General features: G+C 41.5%; 1 pseudogene; it reads right to left on the minus strand.

Annotated features, from left to right (window-relative positions):
* Positions 1-355: 355 nt before the first annotated feature.
* LOC136306618 (small ribosomal subunit protein eS1-like) lies at positions 356-14,684 on the minus strand (annotated as a pseudogene).
* Between the last annotated feature and the right edge of the window lie 444 nt (positions 14,685-15,128).

Below are 15,128 nucleotides of genomic sequence, written 5' to 3' on the forward strand. Positions count from 1 at the left end.
GCCATTTTTATTTACTCCTGGATTCCTTTCAGTTTAGTCTTGTTCATTCCTAAAATGTTGTTATTTCTAATTCTTTCCTGAGTTCTGCCATTTATTCTGGGTGTTTCTAATTTTATCATGTTGTCATATTGTATCCTGCATAATTTTCTTTCTATTTAACTCGTGTGAATAGCATATTAAAGCTTAAAGAATAGTATTTCATCTTTTCAATTTTATTACCTTCCCTTCTCTGACATTCACTATCAAACACTTTTTCTGTAATAATATACAAGAACACTTGTTCAGCCTTTTCCTCCCTTCTAGACAGTTTAATCCCCTAGTGCCTTCTTTAAAAAAAAATTACAAATAGGATTTTTTATTTGTCACCATTAAATGTCTGAATTTTGAACAGGTTATTGGACTGGAGCTTATATTCATCAGCTTATTCAACTTTAGCGTCTGTCTCATTCCCAGTAGCTTTTCCACAACTGCTACCTTTGCCATGAAGCTCTATGCTTTTTCTAATTCAAACTTGGGCTTCTTCAGCATTTTGACTATCTAATGAAGACATATCATGAAGCAGATAAATAGATTGACAGGCCTTTCTGTCTTTTCCAATGCTATCTGGAACCAATTTATTGACCATTTCTTTTTTTTTTTTTTAAGTGAGAGGAGGGGAGCAGAGAGACAGATTACCACATGCACCCCGAGTGGGGATTCACCTGGCAAGTCTCCTATGGGGCAATGCTCTGCCCATCTGGGGCCAGTTACTCCATTGCTTGGCAACTGAGCTATTTTTAGCACCTGAGGCAGAGGCCACAGAGCCATCCTCAGCACCCAGGGCTAACTCCCTCAAACTGATTGAGCCATGGCTGCAGAAGGGAAAAAGAGAAAGACAAAAGGAGAGAGAGAGAGAGAGAAGTGGGAGAAGGAGGGATGGAGAAGCAGTTTGTTGCTTCCCCTGTAGACCCTCACTGGAAATCAAACTCAAGACATCCACATGGTGGGCTGATGCTCTACCACTGAGCCAACTGGCCAGGGCTGACCATTTTTTTCAAGTCATCTGTTTGTACCTCTCGGGTCATGATTTCTATCATCTTCCTCCAGATTTGGGGGACCTGTTGGTGCTGAGCATAAGAAGTCTTTTGAATATGATTGTTACATTTTGTAGTAAAACCACACAGAATAAATCAAACAAATAACCATTGGCAGTCTTGACATCAACATGAGCTTCAATCATGGTCTGCTATTTTTTTACTATGGAGCACATCTCATCACAGATCAGATCCATGTAATGGAAATTAGGCAGTTTTGGCCCTGAATATCCTCAGTAATTAGCATGAATTTTCTAAATGTAACATCATCATTCTGCATATCAGGTAAGATCAGGTAAACATGACCATTAGATCGTCTGATGTGATTTTGGTTCCTTGAGTTATGACTACTGTTTTTCCAATTCTTATATTGAACACAGTTGATGCTTTCACATCATACCAATCTTTGTTGTTGTTGTTGTTGTTAGCAAACAAGAGACAAAGACAGAGAGACAGGAAGAGAGATGAGAAATGTCAACTTGTAGTTTCATCACTTTAGTTGTTCATTGATTTCTTCTCTACATGCCTTGACTGGTGGGCTCCAGCCAAGCCAGTGACCCCTTGTGCAATCAGTAATCTTGGGCTAAAGCCAGTGACCATAGGACGATGTCAATAATCCCACACTCAAGCTGGCAAATTTGTGCTCAAGCCAGATCAGCCTATGCTCAAGCCAGTGACCTCAGGGTTTCAACCTGGGACCTCAGCATCCCAGGTCGACATCTATCCACTGTGCCATCACCAGTCAGGCCATCATCATTCAGGCCATCATACTAGTCTTTCTTAGAAAATGAATCAACCACTTTCTTCTTGGCTTCATTTTTTTCTTTTTAATTATTTTTTGATTGACTGATCAATTTTAGAGAAAGAGAAAGGAAGATTGATTTGTTGTTTCACTTATTGATGCATTCATTGGTTGATTCTTGTTTGTGCCCTGACCAGGGATTGAACCTGCAACTTGGTGTGTCTGGGCGATCCTTTATCTAACTGACCTAACTAGTCAGAGATTGCCTCCCTTTTTGCCACCTTTTTTAAGGTGCTACTCAAAAAGCCAAAAGGCCACCATTGCCTCATTATTATAGCTCAACAATATTTTTACTTCCATACCCTTCACTCCTATTTGAGATTTTTAGGACATATTTACTTCTGTCCCTTCTAACCCCACATAATTACTAGGTTTTACTAAGAAAATTTGGCACTTTGTTCCATTTCACCAAGTATTTGGTTTTCCTTTTCAATATGTCTCTTCTACTTTAGGAATCCTTAATTTACCACCTGTATTATAATTCCCACTTACATTGTCATTATTTACTTATATTGTTATATAAATTCAAAGAAATTACTCACCACAAATTCCCCTTCTTTTCATCCTCCCTGATTTGGGGCTGTCTTGATATGAGGTCTCTGTTATGATTGTTTTATGGTTTTGTAGTCTTCACGTGTAAGTGATCTGTTAGATACTGTGCATGGGTAACATATTTGTGAATCTGTGCATATTCACAGATATCCTTCCTTCTTTTTTTTTATTTTTCTAAGTGATAAGTGGTGAGGCAAAGAGACAGACCCCCGTATGCATCTGACCGTGATACACCTGGCATATGCACTAGGGCAGTGATTTTCAACCTTTTTTGAGCCACGGCACATTTTTTACATTTACAAAATCCTGGGGCACACCACCTACCAAAATGACACAAAATGACACTCTAACACAGTACATATTATACATATAGTTAATAATATAGTTTCTAAATGTATTTATAGTCAGTGTGAAACCTGGGCCTGTTTTGATGAACACAAAAGGGATATCCTGGCAGAAATGGTAGAAAGACACACACGAAGCTCTTCCTCAACAGTTCTCAGTCTCTCTGTGTTTTTAGTTTTATTGCAGTCAAGCTTGAGAAGCTCAGTTCACATAGATATGTGGTTGAAAACGGGAGCAATGTCAAAATAGCTTTGTTGGCCAGAATGGGGAACTCCTTGGCAACAGATAACCAAAAACTGTCCAAAGGAAGATCAGCAAACTTTAGCTTTAAACCACGATCTTGTTTCAGTTCAATGAGTTCCTCTTGCTCCTTTAAAGTCATGTCCTTTCCAGCAACAGATACTGAGCTGTATGGGTCCCTAACCCAGTCAAGGCAGTCTGTGAAGGCTGAAGAGAAATAAAATGACAACGTCTTCTCAAGAGTTTCCAAATGTCTGCCAATCACCTCGCACATTGCAGCAGTGTTGCCATCATGCTGTTTCTCGGTGAGCGGGAACATCTCAAGGTTGCCATGCTGCATATGTTGCCAGAGCTGCACCTTTAAACGGAATTTGTTCATTTTATCAGTGCTTGTAAACAGGTTTTCATTTCGGCCTTGCATCCGTGTGTTCAGTTCATTCAGATAATGAAATATATCAGCCAGGTATGCCAGCTTTGCACACCACTCATCACTTGCAAGCAGCTTTGAGTAATCAGACCTCTCGTTTGTCAGAAATACTTTTAAGTTCCTCTCGCAACTCATACACATGGGCCAGCACTTTGCCGCGCAACAGCCACCAGACCTCCGTGTGGAACAATAAGATTTTATGTTCCGCTCCCATTTCTTTACACAAAGACGCAAATAAGCGACATCTCAAAGGTCGCGTCTTCACAAAGTTCACTGTGCTTACAATATCATCCAACACAGAGCTAGATCTGCTGGCAAGGTCTTTGCAACGAGGGCCTCACGGTGCAAAAAACAGTGCGTAACAATAACATCTGGGTTTCTTTCTTTGACTCTACTTATGAAGCCTTGATGTGCCCGACCATGGCTACGGCTCCATCAGTGCAGACACCTGTGCAGTTTTCCCATGTAAGCCCTATTTTATCAAGATATTCCGACATGACCCAAAATATTTCCTCTCCTGTTGATTTTTCTGGCAGTGCCTTGCAAAATAGGAAGTTTTCTCTAATGGCTTCTCCATCCACAAAACGCACATTGGCCAAGAGCTGACAATGTCCACTAATATCTGTCGACTCATCAAGTTGCAAGGCAAATTTCTTACTGATGTGCACCTTTCCAAAACAACAGTTTCAGTGTCCGCAGACATGTCATCAATACATCTGGCAATTGTGTTATCTGAGAGAGGCACTTTAGCTATCTCTTTGGCCGCGGTAGGGCCAAGCATCTCATTTACAATGGCTTTACAAGCTGGCAGTATTAATGTTTCTGCCACAGTGTGAGACTTTTTTGATTTAGCTACGAGTTCAGCAACAAGGTAGCTAGCTTTGAGGGCTCTCTCGTTTATCTTTGTGGTTTTTCTCAAAAAAGTTGCCTGTTTCTCCATTGTTTGTATGTAAGCATACAAAATAGTCCATCGGCTTGTTTTGAACGGAAGGGTGTTTCGTTTGGAGATGGCGTTTAAGCTTGCTTGGCACCATGGCGCTATTGGATAGCTTCTCACCACACACCAAGCACAGCGGAGTTGGTGCTGTCTCATCCCCAGTGAAAGTAAATCCAAATGAAAGATAGCTTTTGCTGTATTGCCTCGAGCTCACCATCTTGTCTTTTTTCTTTTGTCAACCACTCATACTAGGGCCTTCATCTGGGTCAGAATTTTGTCTAGGGCCCTGTTCGGCATTTGCATTTTCTCTTCTCAAAAACTTCTCCATCACTGTCACTTGCTCGTCTTGCTGAGATCCCAAACTGTCACAAGAGTGCAATATGCCTGGCAGAGGTCCTTTAAATAAATTACATTTATTTTTTTTAAAAGTTAAATAAAAAAGGATAGCCCCCTCATATATACATCCCATGTAACATGCCTCATATATACAGTCCCACGTAACATCCCTCATATATACAGTCCCATGTAACATGCCTCATATATACAGTCCCACGTAACATCCCCTCATATACAGTCCCATGTAACTTCATATATACAGTCCCATGTAACATCCCTCATATATACAGTCCCACATAACATCCCCTTGTAAATACAGTCCCACGTAACATCCCCTCATATATAGTCCCATGTAACCTCATATATACAGTCCCATGTAACCCCTCATATATACAGTCCCGCTAATAGATACTGGAGCTTTCATCAAGGTTGTGGGTTCAAATCAATTTGGCAAACACTCTCTCTATATAGAGACTGGACAAAATCAATTTTAGAAAATGTTGGGTACTTGTGAACATCATAAGTCCTCAGAGCATCTCTACTGTCAGATTGAGAAGTTTGCTTTCTAGGTAAGGATTCTGATAAATACTAGAGTTCTCCCTGAGGTTGTGGGTTCAAATCCCGTGGTCAGCTGGGTGCAGGGGCCTTGGTTATGTCTGTTTTGATGGTGTATATAGAGATTTGAGCTCTTTAGGAAGATGACCCTTCAGGAGGCCATACAATATAGATAACATTGTGATGCATTGTATATCACCCTCTGCAGGGGCCTCTTTTAAAAAGAAAAAGGTCAAATATCTATATACACCATCAGGATAGACATAACCAGCTGAGGCTGAGGCTTCATCTAGTGGTGGCAACATTTACCTCCAGTCCTGACCAGGATTAGAAATCGGGACCATGGGGAGGAGTAGCAGCTTCAACTACTCGCCAAGGCCACACAATGACAAGTGCGCGGCAGCCCGAGCGGGGACCTTCCTGGGTGTGGATGAGAGGCGGCCTACTATTGGTTCATCACTAGTGGTCGGGATGAATCCTAGAAGGTGATTGGTCACCTGTGCCTCCACTCTTCCTGTCACTGATAGCTGGAGGGATTGTGAGGGGAATGTTTATGTTCAGATGGAGGTGGCTGGCGGCGGGCCAGATAAATAGCCTCCGCGGGCCATATTCAGCATGCGGTCCGTAGTTTGGGGACCCATGTTTAATTTCCCCACAGCACACCTGACCATGTCTCACAGCACACTAGTGTGCCACAGCACACTGGTTGAAAAACACTGCACTAGGGGGTGATGCTATAGAGCCATCTTCAGCGCCTGGGCCAACTTTGCTCCAATGGAGCCTTGGCTATGGGTGGGGGGGGGGAGATAGAGAGAAAGGAGAGGGGGAAGGGTGGAGAAGCAGATGGGCACTTTTCTTGTGTGCCTTGGCCAGGAATCAAACTTGGGACTTCCACACGATGGGCAGATGCTCTACCACTGAGCAAACCAGCCAGGGCCTCACAGATATCTTTCTATTATCCTGACATGAATGTAATTTTGGTTGAGCTGCTATCCTTTTCCTTCATGACCTATAACTGTTGCTCCACAGTCTTCTAGCTTCTAGGATTTTAGATAAAAAGTCCAATGCCAATGATTCTGTCTCCCTCTCTCCTTCTTTCTTCTCTTTGAAAGACTGAATATGCAAACAGTCAAGGTCATACATAAAAAGAAAGCTCTGACCCACAATCTGAAGCAATCATTCCAGGAAGTCCAACAATTTCTGTAGCAACCAGCCCAAAATGTCCACCACTTGATCAGCAACTGTCAGATTCTCAAAATGTTGCCCCCACTTTACCTTACAACCAACCAGAGAAAGCCAAATATGCTCCCCAAACCAATCACTTAGGATGCTCCATTTTAAGTTAGGCTGCTTGACAACTTCCCCATGACAACAGCCTCTAATCAGGGCATACCTGAATTCCCTTTTCTATAAAACTATAAAGCTTCCATTCCATGCCTGCCGTTGGACCCCTGTCAACACACTGATGGTGGCAAAGTCTCTTGCTATATAGAACTTTATATAAATAGCCTTTGTTTGGTTGGTCTTCATGTTTATTTCCACACCTTCCCCTTCTCCCTTTCCTGTCCCTTCCCTCTCCCATCCCTTCCCCTATCCCTCCCCCAGCTCCCTGTCCTCCATGTTCTTTTTGTTTTTCTTCTTTTTGTAAGTAACTTGTTCTTTCCACCTGGAAGGTTCTTTTTAAATTGAATTTATCCGAGTGATGTTGGTTAATAAAATTATAAAGGTTTCAAATGTACAATTTTATAATACATCGCCTTTATATTTCAACCTGGAAGTGAAATCCTCCAGCCCACTGGGAACTACCAGTGTCACATGGAAAAACTGCTGAAGACACAAACTGTTGTCAAGAGAAGAGGGAGAGGCTGTCAAGAGAGACTAACTTCCTGATTCTTTTTCTCCCAGAGCTTTTATTGATCAGAAGCAGAACAAAGATAACAGGATTGCAGTGGAGGCAAATCAGGTAAGAAGGGGAAATAATGACTAATTATTTCTTGTTGATATGGAAAAAGGACTAGTTTTTGGTCATACATTCTTTTTTTTTTTTTTTTTTTTTTTTGCTAATTAACAAGTGCCAAAGGAAGGGCAATCTATAAACCTCTAGGCTAATTTCCTAAAGGCCATTCACATGCGTTCCTTTGTGTTTGCACAAAGATCACTCATTCGTACAGTTTCTTGGTGTTTGCATCCAAGAAACCTATTTGCTTGTGTTTGCAGCAGGGGGTTACATTCACATCACCATTCACACTCAGGGCTTTTTAACATGTTCCTTAATCCAAGTTATAGAGGGTCCAAGATTAGATAGGTGATTCCTTACATCTCCCCCTTCCCTGTTTTCTGAGGAAGAAGATGTAAGGTGAGCTGCAGGGTGAGGAAAGCTGTGAGAGCTCCTTGCTGGCTTTGTACTTCACTAAAGAGACAGACAATAATGGGGAAAATTATCACTAAAAGAAAATATAAACAAATTAGAAGAACAGAGATGCTCCAGAAGGGTAAATTAATGCCATGAAACCAAGTAGAAGGGTTAAGCCACTGGAAACTCTCTTGTAAAGTCTGTAAGGTATTGGTTTGAGTTTCTGAATATCAAGGAGCTATTGATGAAGTTTGGCCTCAAGGTGAATAACTTGAGAGCTTAAATTAGTAGAAAATGCTCCAAGTAGATTTTTCTTAATGTATTTCCAGGGTTGATGAAACTTATTATATGGTAACACAGTGACACAGGTGTGAGTATGTTCCCAGTCACACCTAAGAGTCTGTCGAGTGGCAAGAGCTTGTTGATGATCCCGAGCCACTCCACAGCTGCCTTAAGAGCTTACAGTCTGGATAAAATTCCCTTATCAGTTTGTGTCTGTTCTACTAGACATTGTGTGTTATTGGTCATTCCATGTTCTATAGTGGCAGCTGTATGGATACTGTGAGTAGGAAATGCAGAAGCAACTGTAGCAGTAGTTAAAATAATAATAACAGAGACAAGAAAAGCAATAAGAGTAAATAAGAACTGCTTTGAACATCTCCAGTGGGTAAGTGTAGATTTTAAAACCTATAAAGTTGAAGATACTGCCCAAGGCCAGGTTAAATTGACTGGTAGTCAGTCATACCTGAGATAAGCAATGCAAAGGAATGATGGAGGCAATATTAAGCCTTGTAGCATTTTGATGAGTGAGACAAGAAGTATTGTATAACAACCACATGGAATAATCATATTATATAGTTGGTTGGTGAGAGTGATATTAGGGGTTTCTGTGGTAATAATAAACACATAAGGGTGTGAAGTACACAGCATAACACTGTCAAAAAATTCCTAACTAAAGAAAGGGTGAAATATTTACTTTAACTATAATTTCTATGTGAAAGAATGTGATTATAAAAAGGTAATCCTAGTCTCCATAACTGCGTCTGGAAGGGGCTAAAGTGTTGGGTGTCTGAGAGTTGTAAGACAGGTCCAGACAACCTATATTCCTTCCAGCTGACAGTACTATTAGAAGGGATATTAAAAGAAAGTTTATGCTCATTAGTGGTCAAATGGCCATGGGGTCCCCAGTCCTACAGTGTACTATTCTTGAAAAGAGGAGCAGTACAAGGAACTTTTACATGACAAGGACTTCACTGAACAGGCTGGAACTGATGTTTATAATCTATTCCTGGGTGAAAAGGTGGAATGTTAGGTGATGTGGTAAAGTTTACTGCTCTAAATGCTGTAGTATTGACACTTATAGCATGTATAAATGTGAGATTAGCTGTTTGATTATCTGTTTTGGGTTGAAAATAAAGAAATTCTTGAGGAATAATATATATTCCTCATAGATGGTAGGGTAGTGTATGGCCACCATCACAGCCGCCTGACCCATGCAGGTTCGTATTTGATTCAGACAGACGGTAAAGAAACAACGGAGCCAAGAACTGGTAGGCCATTACATTTAATCTAGTTTGCACCCTGCGTGTGAGAAATACACACAGTGGGAAAACACTTCTCTTTCTATTCAAGGCTGCCAAAGCTACTGACTTATCCAAGTTTCCTAGAATCAAAGTTTTCTACCTCACCAGCCTTATTCACCTCTGTTCCCCATCTTCTTCTCTCTGCACAAACTGGCTTCTCCTTCAGCACTCCTCCATCTTGGCTGCTTCTCCTCTCCTCCATGTGGCCTTTCTCTGCTCTCCTCTAGCATGAGCTCCTCTGCCCCTTCTTATAGTGTAGAAATCAAAACCTTTAATCCAATATACAAATAAGGAAGTCTCTGATACAAAGTCACTTATCTGAGGTATAATGGGATTCCTCATGAGAGTTCACCACCCCCTATCATGCAACAGTCCCTTGACTGTGTGGGGAAAAGCTTAGTCTTAAAACTAAGCCTTAGGCTATAACGACCCTGCCTGCTTGCAGTATGTCCCCCACACCCAATGCAAACTATAAGCAAGCAAATATATATAATCTGTAAAGCATATGGGAGGATTGCTAGAGGGGAGGTGTAAAGACTCATTAATTGTGAGGCATTCCCTTTGCTCTTCTAAAGAGCCTGCAGGAGGTAACCATACACCTCCAGTCCAGGCAGTGTCGTTGGAGGACAAGCATCCCATCATGTAAGTGGGAAAAATAAAGGAGAATTATATAAATGTGCCTAATATACATTGGACATAGCTGGAGTAAACAAAAAAAATAAGGTCAAAATACAAGAGCTCTACTAAATACTTGTTGACTATTTTGAGCTATTAGAGATAAATATGCCAGGAATCTACTCTCTGGGGTGGGAGCAGCTCCAACATTATTCATCAATGTACCGCCTACTGATCTAGGCTCTTCAGTAGTCCCCAAGTGATTCCTGGCACTTGCAATGCTCGTCTCATTGGTCCTCATGTTGGATTCAGCATCAGGTATTGTATTTCCGGGACCAATTGTTTGGGATTCATGATGTATAATATTTTCACTCTCTGGAGGGGGATCCACTCCATTCCAGTAGGTAAGGAAGCACAAACTGATCCTTGACTCCATGTTAAAGCAGAATAAGATCCTTCCCATGGAGATCCTGTTTCCCATCTGCAAAGATACACCTGCTGGTCTTGAGAGAAATGTTTGTTTTGGAATACAGTCATCCCTCACCATATTATGGTTCACTTTCACGGTCTTACTGTATTGCAGATTTTTAAATTGTATATATCTAATTTCATATTACAGATTTTTCCCTATATGGTGGGATTTTGTAGTATGTAGGTATTTTTATATATTTATTATTTTAATTATCTTTGTAGTAAAATAAGCATTTTCTAGCTTAAAAAATTGAAAACAGTATTAAAAATATTAATTAAAACATATTAAAAGAATATTAAGTCATCATCTTTATCATTCAAGTTGTAGTATATTCACTGGTAAGTACCCATATAGAATTTTGTATGTTGTTAAAATTATGTAGGTTTAAGAGTGTAGAAAGTGTTTAAGAGCATAAGAAGTGTTTATAAGAGTGTGAGAAAGGTTTATAAGAGTGTGAGGAGGTTTTATAAAGCCTTAAAATATATCTAAATAATAAAATAAATAAAAGGTCGCTACTTCACGGATTTTCTCCTAACGCATGGGGTTCTGGAATATAACCCCCGCGATAGACAAGGGACCACTGTAATGCCATTCAATAGCAGGAAGATGGTATTTATGAAGATTCAAAACATTTGGGGTATATAAAGCCATGGCTAATCAATCCCACAGGAACTCTAATTGTCCACAGGGACTCCCCTTATTTTGTTTTTCAAGATAGGTTTTTAAGGTATGGTAAGCATGTTCAATACAGGCCTGTCCTGTTGGATTATAAAGGATACCTGTAACATGTTTCATATTGTATTACTTTGCAAGTTTCTACATTTTTTAAATCCCCTAGACAAATGTTATAATCTTGTTAATGATTGTGCCACGCTGTCATGCCCCACCCAACCTGTGTGTGGTCAAAGGGTATAATAACCAGCCTCTGAGATATATTTAGGGCTGCACGATTTGGGTCAGATATGCCCCATGTTAGTCATATGTGGCATATTAATAAATCTCCTCCTTTTAATAAAACCTTTCAAAATTCATCTGGACTTGGTGTCTCTATGTAAACCCATTGGAAGTAAAGTACGGTACTTTACAACATTAGTGAGGTATGGTACAGTGATCCCTTTAGATATGAGTTTAATTCGTTCTGTAACCGAGCTCATAAGTCAGTCAACTCATATATCAAACAAATTTCTCTCACTTAAAATAACTGAAATAAATTTAATCTGTTCCAGCCCTATAAAATATCCCCAAACCATCCTAAATTATGAAAAAAGATATGTTTTGTTTTTGGGGTTTTCTGTATTTTTCTGAAGTTGGAAACGGGGAGGCAGTCAGACAGACTCCAGCATGTGCCCGACCAGGATCCACCCGGCATACCCACCAGGGGGCGATGCTCTGCCCATCTGGGGCATTGCTCTGTTGCAACCAGAGCCATTCTAGCTCCTGAGGCAGAGGCCATGGAGCCATCCTCAGCGCCCAGGCCATCTTTGCTCCAATGGAGCCTCGGCTGCGGGAGGGGAAGAAAGAGACAGAGAGGAAGGAGGGGGGAGGGGTGGAGAAGCAGATGGGCGCTTCTCCTGTGTGCCCTGGCTGGGAATCGAACCCAGGACTCCCACATGCCAGGCCGACGCTCTACCACTGAGCCAACTGGCCAGGGCCGAAAAAAGACATGCTTTTAATTAAGAAACATACATGTATACTTTACCAATGCATAACAAAATATATGGAATAAAAGACAAAAGTGTTATTTAGTACTGTATTCTTACCTTGGAGACAGACGAGTGTGGCTAACGGAGATTAATGGTGGAGGAGGAGGGAGAGAGGAAGTGATGCAGGCACTGTAGACACGTAAACTAAAACTGCACTTTCTTAACACTAAATGTAAACTAAAACTGCATTTTCTTTAAACAAAACTAAAACTGCACTTTCTTTACTTAAAATGAAACCACAAAAACTTAATTGTAAAAAACTGCACTTTCCTAACTTTAAACTTAACGTAAATTTATTTATTTTTTTATTCTAATAATGTTTCTTTCTTTTTTTTTTTAGATTTTATTTATTCATTTTAGAGAGGGGAGAGAGAGAGAGAGAGAAGGAGGAGGAGCAGAAAGCATCAACTCCCATATGTGCCTTGACCAGGCAAACCCAGGGTTTTGAACTGGCAACCTCAGCGTTTCCAGGTTGACGCTTTATCCATTGCACCACCACAGGTCAGGCCAAACTTAACGTAAATTTAACATTACGTATTTTTTCACTTAATCATCACCTGTTTTTGCCTTTTTAGCTGCACTTTTGGCACTTTCACTTGCAGGACTTGAATAAAAATCTATCCAAAGAGGTTTGCTTTTGCCTGCCTTTTATAATGTTACAGAAATGTGACAAACAAGTGTCATTAAAAGATGCTGAAGCACGACGAGTTGAAACTTTTTCTGGGTGTTTCTCTTCAATGAAACTTGAAAGCTTCTCCCCCATCGCCAGCCAGCATGTCTTTAATTTCACTTGTAGGAGTCACTTCCTCCGACGCTACCTCCTCCTCGTTACTAATCTCTTGCAGAAGCTCCATATGTTGCATCATCTGTAGCTACTTCAACTCCTTAGTTGAGAGTTCCACCTCATGTTCCTCGATGAGCTCATTTACATCACCCTCATCTACCTCCAGACCCATTGACTTTCCAAGGGACACAATCTCCTCCAACACTTCTATCTCGGTCTCAGTCTCTGGTTCAAATCCTTGGAAGTCCCTGTCTGCAACAACATCAGGCCATAACTTTTTCCATGCTGAGTTCAAGGTTCTTCTTGTAACCTCTTGCCATGCCAAGTCAATAATGCGTAAACATATCACGATGTTGTAGTGATCTTTCCAAAACTCTCATAGGGTTAGAATTGTATTCTCAGTCACCTCAAAGCAGCAGCGGAACAAGTGCTTTGTGTAAAGCTTTTTAAAGTTGGAAATGACCTGCTGATCCATAGGTTGCAAGATTGAAGTCGTGTTGGGTGGGAGGTAGAGGACTTTCATGAATTTGAACTCATCAAGAATGTCATCTTCAAGACCAGGTGGGTGGGCTGGAGCATTATCAAGGATTAGGCTTTCATCTGGAGTTTATTTTCTGGAAGATATTTCTTCACTGCAGGATCAAAGACAAGATGTACTCATTCAATAAAAAACTGCCACGTAGCCCTGGCCGGTTGGCTCAGCGGTAGAGTGTCGGCCTGGCGTGTGGGGGACCCGGGTTCGATTCCCGGCCAGGGCACATAGGAGAAGCGCCCATTTGCTTCTCACCCCCCCCTCCTTCCTCTCTGTCTCTCTCTTCCCCTCCAGCAGCCAAGGCTCCATTGGAGCAAAGATGGCCCGGGCGCTGGGGATGGCTCCTTGGCCTCTGCCCCAGGCGCTAGAGTGGCTCTGGTCGCGGCAGAGCAACGCCCCAGAGGGGCAGAGCATCGCCCCCTGGTGGGCAGAGCTTCGCCCCTGGTGGGCATGCCAGGTGGATCCCGGTGGGGCACATGCAGGAGTCTGACTGTCTTTCCCCGTTTCCAGCTTCAGAAAAATACAAAAAAAAAACAAACTGCCACGTAACCCATGTCCTTGCATTGGCGCACCACATAACCTGCAGGGTTGTTTTTTTTTAAAGAATCTTGTGAGTCTTAAAGGCTCCAGGATTTTCGGAATGATACACTAGCAGTGGCTTTACTTTACAGTCACGACTAGCATTTGCACACAATGCAAGGGTCAGACACTCCTTCATGAGTATATGGCCTGGCAGCTTCTTCTCCTCTGGTGTGATGAAAGTCCTCTGGGGCATTTTTTTCCAAAACAATCCTGTTTCATCACAGTTGAACACTTGTTGGGGGATGTAGCCTTCCTTTGCAATAAGCGCAGCAAAACCTTTGATGTACTCCTTAGCTGCCTTAACGTCAGCACTTGCAGCTTCACCATGCCTCACCACCGAGTGGATGCCAGATCTCTTCTTGAAATTTTCAAACCAGCCGTGACTTGCCTTAAACTTATCTTCTGCTGCCTCTTTTGAGGTTGATGGTTCTTTCTTCTTCAAGTTGCCATAAATAATACGTGCCTTTTCGCATATTACAGTCTCCGTCACTGTATCTCCTGCCAGCTCTTTCTCTTTCACCCACACCAGCAGAAGCTTCTTCATTTCTTCATGGATATTTGTCCTTAATTGGGACAGAACTGTAGTTCCTTTCGCTGGATTTGCATTTTTGGCGGCATCCTTTTCTTTAAGGATGGTACAAATTGTAGATGTATTGCGGTCGTACAGCCTTACCAGTTCAATCACTTGTACACCACACTCATGTTTTTCTGTTATTTCTTGCTTTACTTCTATCAATATCATTCTCTTCTTCTTCTCAGCACTGTCCTTTACACTGACTTTCTTCGGCCTCATGATAGTACACAAAAAAGTTAGTTAAAAATGCAAAAATGATGCAAGAACAAGTACAGCGCACGAGTTTCAACTTGATTCTGCGTGTAACACATGAGAAAGAACGAGATGCTGGTGTTGTGCTGCTGATACTGGACCATGCGCCAACGCGCCAACTAGTGGCAGCTTCCTGAATCATGACTTGTATCTCGGAATTTCGCTCGGATCTCAAACAAAAATATGGACCAAGTCGCAGTTCGTATCTTAAAAAATTTATATGTTGGTCTGCTCGTATCTCAAGGTACGACTGTACTTTACAACAGTACAACAAGTAAGAGCTGCTGTAATGCTTTAGGCTCTACAGTACACTGAGTAGCGTGGAGCAACTGTTGTAAATTCCTAACATAAATACGCTGCTGTTTGGTGAGCTCCTGACCCATGTTGAAATCCCTCTTTGACCTCAAGATA

The sequence above is a fragment of the Saccopteryx bilineata genome, chromosome 5, assembly GCF_036850765.1.
Source record: "Saccopteryx bilineata isolate mSacBil1 chromosome 5, mSacBil1_pri_phased_curated, whole genome shotgun sequence".
NCBI classification, from domain to species: Eukaryota; Metazoa; Chordata; class Mammalia; order Chiroptera; family Emballonuridae; genus Saccopteryx; species Saccopteryx bilineata.